This window comes from Nycticebus coucang, chromosome 18 (assembly GCF_027406575.1).
Source record: "Nycticebus coucang isolate mNycCou1 chromosome 18, mNycCou1.pri, whole genome shotgun sequence".
Classification (NCBI taxonomy): Eukaryota; Metazoa; Chordata; class Mammalia; order Primates; family Lorisidae; genus Nycticebus; species Nycticebus coucang.
Genome location: NC_069797.1, coordinates 27,415,773 through 27,429,065, shown reverse-complemented (window position 1 = coordinate 27,429,065; position 13,293 = coordinate 27,415,773). Strand labels below are relative to the sequence as shown.

Below are 13,293 nucleotides of genomic sequence, written 5' to 3'. Positions count from 1 at the left end.
GCTGATGGAGACCCAGACTCAGTGGTGGCCCCCTTTAATTGAGTTCAAAGTATTAGAATTCCTCTTGTATTCTGTGACCAAAGGAGACCAACAAGAAATGTAAATATTATATGTAATTTATGTGCATTTTGTCCAATCCCCTTAAACATAATGCACAGCCTAGGATATCCTCAGCAAAGCACCCTGCAGTCAAAGCATCAAGAAAGACTTTACGATTATCCTTGAAAGCTTACATCGTGTAAGAGGAAAGCTTACATCCTCTGTAGTCCAAAGAATGTGGGGTGGTTGTAACAGAGTAAGAACTAACCAGAACAGAATTTGGTGACCAATGTGGGTTTTTTCTTGAATGAGTTTGATGTTTGAAAATCAATCAAGTCACCACACTGTAAAGGAGAACAAGAATTAAGGCAGTAGAAAAGACACTGGCTAAAATTAAGTAATCATTCATGACAAAAATGCTCATCAAACTAGAAAATAGAAGCAATTGTCTTAATCTGATAAAGACTATCTTTAAAAATCTTTTAGCCAAATCATACTTAATGGTAAAACATTGAACACTTTCTTCCTGGGGTCAGATTAAAAAACACCACTTCCATTTGAACTTTTTCTGCACACTTCCAGAAGACAACAAAAATAAGTTAAAGTTAGTAATATTAGAAATTAAATGAATAATTGAAAGCGTTATTAATCACAAATGAAATAATTCTGTACCTTTTCTTTCATGTGTTTGTAGATCGTGCGTCTGTCTTCTTTAGAGAAGTTTCTCTTCAAGTTCTTTGCCTTCCCTGAGATGGGATCACTTGTTCTTTTCTTGCTAATACATTTGAGTTTTCCATGGATTCTGGTTATTAAACCTTTATTGGAAGTATAACCTGCAAATATTTTCTCCCACTCTGAGGGCTGTCTGCTTGCTTTACTATGTTCTTGGCTGTGCAGAAGCTTTTAGTTTGATCAGGTCCCAGTAAAGTATTTTTGATACTGCTTCAGTTGCCTCATCAAAAAATATTCACCCAGCTCATCATCCTTAATCATCAGAGCAATGCAAATCAAAACTACTTTGAGACATCACCTAACTCAAGTAAGTAGCCCACATAACAAAATCCCAAAACCAGAGATGTTGGCGTGGATGTGGAGAAAAGGGTACACTTCTAGACTGCTGGTGGGAATGTACACTAATACGTTCCTTTTGGAAGGATGTTTGGAGAATACTTAGAGATCTAAAAATAGACCTGCCATTCGATCCTATAATTCTTTTACTAGGTATATACCCAGAAGACCAAAAATTACAATATAACAAAGACATCTGTACCAGAATGTTTATTGCAGCCCAATTCATAATTGCTAAGTCATGGAAGAAGCCCAAGTGCCCCCTGACCCACGAATGGACTAGCAAATTGTGGTACACGTATACCATGGAATATTATGCAGCTTTAAAAAAAGATGGAGACTTTACCTCTTTCATGTTTACATGGATAGAGCTGGAACATATTCTTCTTAGCAAAGTATCTCAGGAATGGAAGAAAAAGTATCCAATGTACTCAGCCCTACTATGAAGCTAATTTATAGCTTTCACATGAAGGCTATAACCCATCTATAGCACAAGAATATGGGGAAAGGTCCAAGGGAGAGGAAGTGAGGTGTGAGGTAAGGGTGGAGGGAGGTAATGGGTGGGGCCACACCTACAGTGCATCTTAGAATGGGTACGGGTGAAACTAACTAAATGCAGAATACAAATGTCTACATACAACAACTAAGAAAATGCCATGAAGGCTATGTTGAACAGTTCGATGAGGTTATTTCAGATTGTATATGAAACCAGCACAATGTACCCCTTGATTACACTTATGTACATAGCTATGATTTAACAATAAAAAAATAAATAAAAAATAAATTAAAAAAAATAATTGTGTACCCTAAGGGATCTGCAAGCAATTTACTAGAATTAATAAGTGAATCTGAAAAAATTGTATATAAGTAAAAAATACAAAATTGTATTCTTATATATCTATTATAAACACTTTAAAAATGAAAGAAAAGAAACAAAAATAGCATGAAACAGCAAATATTTAGGTAAGATCTAACAAAAGATACAAACATTTTCATACTGAAAAACAAAAGAAAAATGTTCAGATAAATGTGATACTCTAAATGAATGGAGAGATAGAGGTATTTATAAATTGAGTAAATATACTGACAATTTTTTAAATGTCTTTTATTACTAAATTGAACTGTGGGGTCAAAGGCTCAATCTTTGAAGGGAAGAACACAGTTGGTAAAGTGGCAATATCAGATTTTAAGAATTAGAGTAATATTTTTTAAATTAAAGTGGTTTCGTATTAATTTAGACAGTGTAGTATTAATTAAAGCGGTGTGGACAAATAGAACGAGGGTCCAGAAGTCAGTCCCCTCTCTACTCAGTATGTTAATTTAACAACAAAACTTTCATGATAATTTAATGGAGGAAAAAAATGTCAAATAACAGAACATCTGTAGGGAGAAAAACAACAACTTGTTCTAACATTGCAGCAAACACACAGAATATCAAGACGGATCATAGGGCTAAATACAAAAAGTAAAATACAATACTTCTAAACAAAATCACAAGATAATACTTCATGGCCTTGAGGTATAGCAAGATATTCATCTCCATCACTCTGGGATTGGTCAGTGGTGCCTTATTTAATTCATTTGATGAGGTCATCATGTTTTCCTGGATGTTCTTGATGCTTGTGGATGCTTATTGTTGTCTGGACATTCAAGAGTTTGGTCCTTATTCTAATGTTTGCAGTTCGGGCATATTTGTACACATCGCATTTGGTATTCAGAGGGAATGGAGTGTTGTGATCTGTCTTTGATCAGTGCAGCCATGCCAAAACTAGGGGGTGCTTAAGCACAGAAACGCCAAACTCTTACAGCCTCTTGGTAGTACCGCCCTTGGTGGGCCTGGGTAAGTTTAGCGAAAATTCCCTAGATGACCATCTCACTCTTTTCCTTCACTTTCCCCCAAATGGAAGGACTCTCATTCTCCATGCTTGGCTACCTGGAGTTGGGGGAGTGATGATGCAAGCCCTTCCCACAGCCACCACTGCTGGGATTGCTCTGGTCACACCAGACTATGTAGTCTGGCCACTGTTGGTGTTTATTCGAGGCCCCAGTGCTCTTTAGTCAGCAGGTGGTGAATCCTGCCAGGGGTGGATCCCTCCCTTCAGGGAAGCATGTTCCCTTGTGGTCCAGGGTTAAGTCTAGTAATGTCATATAGGAGATATTGTCTGCCATCAGGGGCTAGAGGTGTCTGTGTGGTATTTTATTTTATGGTGGCTGAGCTGGTATCCAAGATGTGTGACAAAGTTCCCTGTACTCTTCCCTTTCCTTTTCGCAAGTGGAAGGAGCTTCTCCCTGAGCTCCACTACCTTGGAATTGGGGAAGGAGTGATGCGAGCACTCCCTTGGCCACCACAACTGTGGTTCCAGCTATGATCTCCCCAAGTTCATTGTATCTAAGTCTAGAGCAGCACCAAGACTTGCCCAAGGACCATAGTCCTTCTGGCCTGACTACCTTTCACATTTATTCCTGGCCTCAGGCCCCTTTAATGAGCTGATGGTGGAGCTAACTGTAACTCAGGTTCCTAATGCTGGAGTGAAAGTTTCCCTTCTGGGGCTGGTGTGAATGCTCCCTTCCTGGGTACAAGCAGAATTCTGCCCTGTGTTGTGTTCTCCTGTGATAGGGTGGCCCTGAGTTCCAATGTGAAGTCCCACAGTCCTGTGCCCTCCTTTCCCCAAGCACATATTCTCTCCCTACTTAGGATTGGCCTGACACTGGTGGGGGATAGTGGAGGGTTGTGATGCTGTGTGGCCAGGGCAGACAGGACCACCTTTCCTACCTTCTTCGGTGACTCTTTCTATGTTATGGTGATAAAACTAGGTACTGATTGCTTGTCTGATGTCTGTGTGCATAGTGTTTCAATTTGGTGGTCCTGCAGGGGGACAATTCCTGGAGGGTTCTATCTGGCCAAACTGTTCCACCTCTCAGCTATGCAAAGATTTTCATACAGAACATACCTGGACACACACACTATAACAAATAATAGATTGTAACTTATCAAATTTGAGAACTTTATTCAACAGAATTCACGATAAAGAGAGTTAAAGGACGAGCCACAAAATGAGAGGTGATCATCAGGATACATCCAAAACCAAGGACCTCATCTCCTATTATACTTGCATACTGAGATGAACATATATAAAAGTACATCTACCCATATCTATTCATATCTGTGATGCAAATAAACTGCAAATTCTGTTCTCATTCTTCATTATTAGGATAGTTTTTGGCTTGGGGTGTTATGAGTCCAGTTGCTATGAACAGTTTTTACATGTCTTTAGGTAGTCACCGCACTCAATTCTCTTTGGTATACAGCTAGGACTACAAAAGCTGAGACTGCCCAAAATTTTCCAAAACAGTTGTAGCAAAATAAATTCCCACCAACAATGTACGGGATTTCCAGTTACTCTGTCTTCTTGTCAACACTTGATATTGTCAGTATTTTCATTTTTCTATATGAGTAGCATACAGTGTTACCCATTGTAGTTTCAATTTGCTGTTTCCTGATGAGCAGTGGGGATGGGCATCTTATCTTTGCACAATCTTGTTGATTATTTGGATCTCATCTTTTATGATGCATTTATTTAAATCTTTTGCCCATTTTAAAATCCGTTGTTTATTTTGGAAAATGTCTCTCAGTTTGAATTTTTCCAGCTTCATTGATGTATACTTGATAAGTACAAATTGTATGTATTTAGGGTATATAACTTGATATTTTGACATATGCATCAAGAAATGGGCATTGTGGCAGGCACCTGTAGTCCCAGCTACTTGGGAGGCTGAGGCAAGAGAATAGCTTAAGCCCAAAAGTTTGAGGTTGCTGTGAGCTGTGATGATATGGCACTCTACAGAGGGTAACATAGTGAGATTCTGTACAAAAAAAAAAAATATATATATATATATATATATTTCCCTCTTTACTTCAATCTTCCCTTCATTATATTGATCATACTTTTTTTTCTAATCCTATGTAAATGACAGATAGTCCCACCCCTCTATATGAATTTCAGAAAAGGTCTGTGATTTCCCCAAGCCATGGCACAGTGTGATAAACTGTGGACTCCCTCAGCCCACGCTGGCAAGGCAGGACCTAGGAGTATCAAAGCCTTCTGACAAAATCTGGTCTTGAGCAGTCTCACCTGAGTCTTCCATGGGCCATGTGAACGTGACCTTTCCTAAATTCCTTGGCACACACACAAAGCTTGAGGAGATATATTTTATGTAATCACCCCCGCAAATGCCAAAATTTCAACTAGTATGCCAGACTTTATTTAGGCTCTTCATGTCAAGTGTATATAAGCCCAATACTCCTCCACCTTGTTCCTATACCTTCTTTATAAACTCTTTATCACATGACAGCTGTCCTCTGAACTGTCTCCCTACTTCTCAAGTCTCTTTAAACTCTGCAGCCCTTCACTTCCCAACAGCTTCAACTCTCTCCTCTCTTTGATGTGCATCCTCAATCAAGTTTTTATTTCAGAAATATTTACTTCTGGAAACTAGGAGAAACATTGGGATCTCTGCTCTTGACCTCATAATGCAGGTTAAGCAGTAAGTTCCACATTGTTCAAGAGCTATGCAAATGCAGAGAAGAGGTTTTCCTACCCCCAGCATCTGTAATTGCCAAGTGATCTCTGGAACAAATCAGATACTGTGGGGCATAAATGCTCGCACACATCACGTTCCTTCTTCACAATGGTATTACACTGTTTCAGGGATGTGCATTAGTTAACTATTCTTAAAATCAAAAAGGGGAGATAAAAACTAAAATTTCAACAATTGTGGAATTATTTTACAGGTTACTGTACTAATGTCACGGAGTATCATACATTTTGTTGTTTTTATAGACAGAGTCACTCACCCAGGCTGGAGTGAAGTGGTACAATCATAGCTCAGTATAACCTCAGAATCCTGGGTTGAAGAGATCCTCCTGTTTTGACCTCTGAACTATCTGGGACCACAAGCATGCATCACCTCTGATTTTGGTAGGTACAGGTTCCTGCTCTGTAGCTTTGGCTTGTTTTAAAGTCCTGGTCTCAAGCAATCCTCTTGCCTCAGCCTCCCAAGGGATTATGGGAATGAACCAGGTGTTCCTGGCCTGGAATATTATATTCAATGAGATGATGAGAATATCTAAATTTTTAAGTGTATTAACTAAAACACAACATACAAAATTATATAAAAAATACAATTTTGTATATATTACAAACACATATGCACATACAAAAAGGTGGAAATGAAAATGCTAACCACATGAATGGACATGTTAATTAACTGGATTGGGGTGATACTTTCACCAAGTTATATACCCTAAATACATACAATTTTTATTTGTCAAGTATACATCAATAAAGCTGGAGAAAATTCAAACTGAGAGACATTTTCCAAAATAAACAACTGATTTTAAAATGGGCAAAAAATTTCAATAATGCATCATAAAAGATGAGATCAAAATAATCAACAAGATTATGCAAAGATAAGATGCTCAACCTTATTAATCATCAGGAAACAGCAAATTAAAATTACAATAAGTACCACTACATACTGCTCAGATAGCTATAATGAAAACACAGACAATACTAAGAGTTGACAAGAAGGCAGAGTAACTGGAAATCTCATACATTGCTGGTGGGAATTTATGTTGCCACAACCATTTTGGAAAATTGTTGGGCGGTATCCCTGTACCCTTTAACAGAGCATTTCTAATCCTAGCTGTATACCCAAGAGAATTGAGTACAGTGACTACCAAAGGACATGTAAAAAACTTTCATAGCAACTTCCCGTATAATACACGAAAAAAATTCTAATAATGAAATATGAAATAAAATTTGCAGTTTATTTACATCATAGATGTGAATAGATATAGTTGTATATCTATTTATCTGAGTATACAGACATAATAGGAGATGAGGTCCTTGTTTTTTAGATGTATCCCCATGATCACCTCTCATTTTGTGGCTTGTCTTTTAACTCTCCTTATAATGGATTTTGTTGAATAAAGTTCTGAAGTTTGATAAGCTACAGTCTATAATTTGTTATTGGGTGTTTGTGTAGGTATGTCTTGTGTAAAAATCTTGGCATAGTTGAGAGGTGGAGCAAGATGGCCACATAGAACCCTCCAGGGATTGTCCCTCTGCAAGAACACCAAATTGAACAACTATGCACGCAGACAAACACCTTTATAAGAACCAAACATCAGACAAGCAATCACAGTACCCACTTTTACCATCATAGCATGTAAAAAGTCACTTAAGAAGGTAAGAAAAATGGTTTTCTCAGGCCACAAAACCTGACAACACGTACCTTACCTCCAGAGGTGTCAGGCCGGCACTGTGTGGTGAGAGAATCTATGTGCTTGGAGAAAGGAGGACAGAGAACTGTAGGACTGCGTATTGGAACTCAGGGCCACCCTGTCACAGGGAAACAACACAGGGCAGAATTCTGCTGGCACCCATGAAGGCAGCATTCAGACCAGTCCCAGAAAGGAATCTTTCACCCCTGTAGTGAGAACCTGAGTTTCAGCTAGCTCAGCACCAGCTCATGAAAGTGGCCTGAGGCCAAGAAAAAACGTAAAAGATACTCAGGCCACAAGGACTGTGGTCCTTGGGCAAGTCTTAGTGCTGTTCTGAGCTTCGATCCAGTGGACCTGGAGTGTGTATAGCTGGAAAACCAGCTGTGGTGGCCAAGGGAGTGCTCACATCACCCCTACCTCAACTCCAGGAACTGCAGCTCAGGAAGAAGCTACTTCCACTTTGGAAAAGGAAAGGGAAGAGTAAAGGGAACTTTGTCACACTATAAAATAAAGTACCACACAGATGCTTGAAGTCCCCGGTTGCAGGCCTTAGCTCCTAGATTTCATTACTAGACTTAACCCTGAACCAGAAGGGTATGTGCTTCCCTGAAGCAAAGGACCCAGCCCTGGCAGTATTCACTACCTGCTGATGAAAGAGCACTTGGGCCTTGAACAAACACCAGCAGTAGCCAGGCTACATAGTCTGATGTGACTAGTGCAGTGATGGCTGTGGGAAGGGCTTGCATCATCGCTCCCCCAACTCCTAGCACCCCAGCATGGAGAATAAGACTCTTATTTTGTGGAAAGTGAAGGAAGAGAGTGAGATGGTAATCCATGGAATTCTCCCTGCCTTACTGAGGTCCACCAAGGCGGTACCACCAGTAGGCGGTAGGAGTCATGGTGTTACTAGACTTAGTGAACTCCCTAGTGCTGACGTGGCTGCACTGACCAAAGACTTAGATCACGACACTCAAATCCCTCGGCCTACCAAATACCACGGGTACCAAAGAATGGGTACAAATGCCCAGACTGCAAAGATTAGAATACCTAACTCTTCAAAACCCAGATACCAACAGACATCCACAAGTATCTAGAACATCCAAGAAAACACGATCTCTCCAAATGAACTAAATAAGACACCAGTGGCCAATCCCAGAGTGATGGAGATGAGTATCTTCGTATACCTCAAGGTCATCTTATGATTTCTTTGGGAAGTATTATATTTCACCTTTTATATTTAGCTCTATGATCCATCTTAGGTTTTGTGTTTGTGTGTGTGTGTGTTCAGTACAATGTTAGAAAAAGATGTTGTTTTTTCCCTACAGATGTTCAATTACTTTACTTTTTTTTCCTCCACTGAATTGTCATGAAAGTTTTATCATGAAATCAACACACTGAGTGGATATGGGACTGAATTCTGGACTCCTGTTCCACTAGTCCATATCACTTTTATTCGTACTACACTGTTTGAATTAATACCACACTACTTTAAATGAAAAATCTTACCTTTAATTATTCAAATCTGGTAGTATGAGTTTACCAACTCTGCTCTTCCCCTCAAAGATTGAGCTTTTGATTGGATTTCATTGAGTCCATAGTTCAATCGAATAGTAAATAACATTGTAACAATTTTCAGTATGTTTACTCAATTTATAAATACCCTATATCTCTCCATTCTTTAGAGTCTTAAATTTCTCTCTGCATTTTTCCTTTTTTGGTTTTCAGTATGAAAAATCTTTATATCTTTTGTTAGATCTAGCCTAAATATTTGATTTATTTTATGTTTATTAGGGAGTTCTAATAATTTTTATGCTAGTTTTGTTTCTTTTATTTCATTTTAAAGTGTTTATAATTGATAACTAGAAATACAACTTTTAACTATTCTACATATAGACAAGTTTTTGAGATTCACTCATTAATTCTTGTACTTTGCTTGCAGATTCCTCAGGGTACACAATTATGTCCTTTGTGATTAATAACACTTTCAGTTATTTTTTCCCTTTCCAATGTTAATACCTCTAACTTTTTTTTCTTTTTATTTAATGTTGAAGATTCATTGAGGGTACAAAAAACCAGTTTACACTGATTGCATTTGTTAGGTAAAGTCCCTCTCACAATCATCTCTTGCCCCCAAAAGGTGTGGCACACACCAAGAGCCACCCCGCTTCCTCCTTCCCTCTCTCTGCTTTTCCTTTCCCCCACCTCTAGCTTATTTTTTGTCCCTTCTGGAAGTGTGGAGAAAAAGGTCAAATTGAAGTGGTGTTTCTCCTTCTGACCCCAGGAAGAAGGTGTTCAATGTTTTACATTAATAATGAATTAGCTGAAGGATTTTTGAGGATACTCTTTATCAGATTAAGAAAGTTTCCTTTTTTTTTCTAATTTGCTGAGCATTTTGGTCATGACTGATTACTTAATTTTATCAAGGGTCTTTTCTACCTCCATTGAGATAATTAGATTTTCTCCTTTATTTTGGTAATATGGTAAATTGATTGATTTTCTAAAACACACTAATTCCCAGAAAAAACCCAATTGGTCACCAAATTCCGGTTCTGTTAGTTATTCTTCTGTTACAACCATCCCAACTGTCTCTGGCCTACAGACATGGACACCATGAAAGTTTTCAAGGATAATCGTAAAGTCTTGATGTGTTGACTGTAGGGTGCTTTGCTCAGGCTCTCCTAGGCTGGGGGTTAGGGTTAAAGGGGAGTGGAAAATATACACATAAGTTCTTATAATATTTTGTCTTTGGTCTCTTTTGGTCACAGAATACAAGAGGAAGTCAAATAATTTGAACTCATTTACAGGGGCCACCATTGAGTCCAGGTCTCAATCAGCAGGTCTAACTGACTATTGTTGCTTCTCTGGAGCACTTGAGCTTACATAAGAAATCCCAGATTCTGGGTGAGTACACCCATGTAAATAAATTTGTACTGATGGCCTTATGTTTTATCCCTCTTCATTTTACAACTTTTATAATCTTCTCTTCTTTAGCCTTGTGACTGTCAGAAGATTGGCTACAAGCTCTAGCCCTGCCTGGCTACAGCTATGAGGGATTAAGTCAGGGACGTTTACAATGTGCCTTTCATGGGGAACTTCTTTATTTTGGGTGAAAGGACCAATGCCTACTTATCTGACCTGTAACCAGTATGTCTTTCACAGAAAACTTATTTATATTCACAGAGGCCCTTGTAGCTCTACCTTGTGTGAAGTTTATTCCTGTTAAGAAAACCACTCTCCCCAAATATGCAAGAATAACTTTTACACTTTTTCCTTCCTACACTTGTTTTTTTTTTTTTTTTTTTTGTAGAGACAGAGTCTCACTTTATGGCCCTCGGTAGAGTGCCATGGAATCACACAGCTCACAGCAACCTCCAACTCCTGGGCTTAAGCGATTCTCTTGCCTCAGCCTCCCGAGTAGCTGGGACTACAGGCGCCCGCCACAAAGCCCGGCTATTTTTTGGTTGCAGTTTTGGCCGGGGCCGGGTTTGAATCCGCCACCCTCGGTTATGGGGCCGGCGCCTTACCGACTGAGCCCCACAGGCGCCGCCCCCTTCCTACACTTGTTGATTGACTTTGCATTAGTATGAAAATAAAAAAAAAAAAATGAAAAAAGATAACTTACACTCTCTAGGAGAGTCTTATCCAGGATAAAAGTTAGGGCAGGGCTCTCCCCAGTCCTGTCCACGAGAGTCGTGCCAGGAGGTCTGGGGCCCGGGCTCACCGAAGTCCTCCCGCGACCGGCAGCCGGGCCGCGGCCAGCTCTCGGGCTGGGGTTGCCGGGGAAGGACGGCCAGGTGAGCGCGTCCCGGTAGGGAGGGAAGCGGCTGGCGCGGGGCGGGGAGGCCGCCCTGAGGAGGCGGAGACGCCCCGTGGTCCCCTGTGCTCCTCCTCGCTCGCCGCTGCAGGACCTGGCAGGGCGGCTTTTCCTCTCCGCGGGGACGGCTTCTGCCCCTCATAGCCATAGCTGCAGGCCATGGAGGGGAACCGGGATGAGGCGGAGAAATGTGTCGAGATCGCCCCGGGAGGCCCCAAACGTCGGCACCGCGAGAAGGCCCAGCGCTTCCTGCCGAAGCCGGGAAGCTCCGCCCACTGCCCTCGGCCGCGCACTGTTGGAAATAGTTATGAAAAATGGAAGCACAGCTGGAAATAGCGCTCCTTGCGGAATACCGTCAGGAAGTGGTGATCAAAGCAAGCCTAATTGCACAAAGGACAGCACATCTGGTAGTGGTGAAGGTGGAAAAGGCTATACCAGAGACCAAATAGATGGAGTTCTCAGCATAAACAATTGTAAAAATTCCTATGAAGTACTTGGAGTTAGAAAGATGCTGATGATGTAGATTTGAAAAAAAGCTTATTGAAAGCTTGCTTTGAAGTTTCATCCAGACAAAAACCATACACCTGGAGCAATAGACGCTTTTAAAAAGATTGGAAACTCTTATGCTGTTTTAAGCAATCCAGAACAACGAAAACAATACGACCTCACAGGCAATGAAGAACAAGCTTAGAATCACCCAAACAATGGGAGATTTAATTTCCATAGAGGTTGTTAAGCTGATAGAACTCCAGAAGACTTGTTTAATGTATTTTTTGGTGGTGGATATCCTTCAGGTAGTGTACATTCATTATGAAATGGACGAGCTGGTTACAGCCATTAACAACGTCAACATCAACATAGTGGCCATGAAAGAGAGGAAGAAAGAAGAGATGGAGGTTTTTCTATGTTTATCCAGCTGATGCCCATTATATCCCAGATCTGGATCAGGGCAAACCATTAAAATGCAGAGAGAAAATTGGGGTGTTGTTTACTATGTCAACAAGGACTTTAAAAATGAATATAAAGGAATATTATTACAGATGGTACACCAGGGGATATTATGCAGCCTTAAAGAAAGATGGAGACTTTACCTCTTTCATGTTTACATGGATAGAGCTGGAACATATTGTTCTTAGCAAAGTATCTCAAGAGTGGCAGTAAAAGTATCCGATTGCTCAAGTATCCATGTACTGGTCCCTACTATGAAACTAATTTATAGCTTTCATATGAAAGCTATAATCCAATTATAGCCTAAGAATATGGGGAAAGGGGAAAAGGGAAAGGGAGGGGAGGGAAGGATGGAAGATGGGTGGAAGGAAGGTAATTGGTGGGACCACACCTATGGTGCATCTTACAAGGCCACATGCGAAACTTACTAAATGTAGAATATAAATGTCTTAACATAATAATTAAGAAAATGCCAGGAGGGCTATGTTAACCAGTGTGATGAAAATATTTAAATTGTATATAAAACCAGCGCATGTTACCAATGATTTCACTAATGTATACAGCTATGATTTAATAATAATAAAAAAAACTATTGCTACATTTCCTTTTAATTAGGGGAATAGATAGCAATGGAGACATGACATAGAAGTAAAGAACATGGCAAATAAATTTGAAGAACAAAAATAAAATTGTTACGATAAAAAAAGGAGCTTGAAAAGAGTGCAGTAGAAGATTATGGGACTAATATTTGAAATAATTGCTGGAAAGAAAGACAACAAAAAACAGATACGCAGTATGTAGCAAAAGTGTACCGTGATGATCTTCTCTGAAGCAAGGCGGACGCCTTGAGCGTGGACAACTGTAAGGAATTAGAGCGGCTGACCAGTCTTCATAAAGGAGAATGAACTGGAATTTTTATGTATACCTTTTTTGTTTTTCTGTAAGTTTAGTATCATCATGAGAGATGAAGAAACAGATTTGATATGAGAAACTAATCTGAGCTGTTAGTTCCCAAATCTTGGACAGTTTATTACCCACTGGCTCCTTTAAATAGTAAGAATTGAAAACTAAAATTAGTATTTTAGTTATGCTTCTGCAATTATTTTCATTTTCCAAGCTTATATGATTCCTAACTAAA

The 13,293-nt window shown here is 39.7% G+C and overlaps 1 pseudogene; it reads left to right on the top strand.

The window, feature by feature from the left end:
• Window positions 1–11,366: 11,366 nt before the first annotated feature.
• LOC128571257 (dnaJ homolog subfamily B member 14-like) lies at window positions 11,367–12,985 on the top strand (annotated as a pseudogene).
• Window positions 12,986–13,293: the final 308 nt, after the last annotated feature.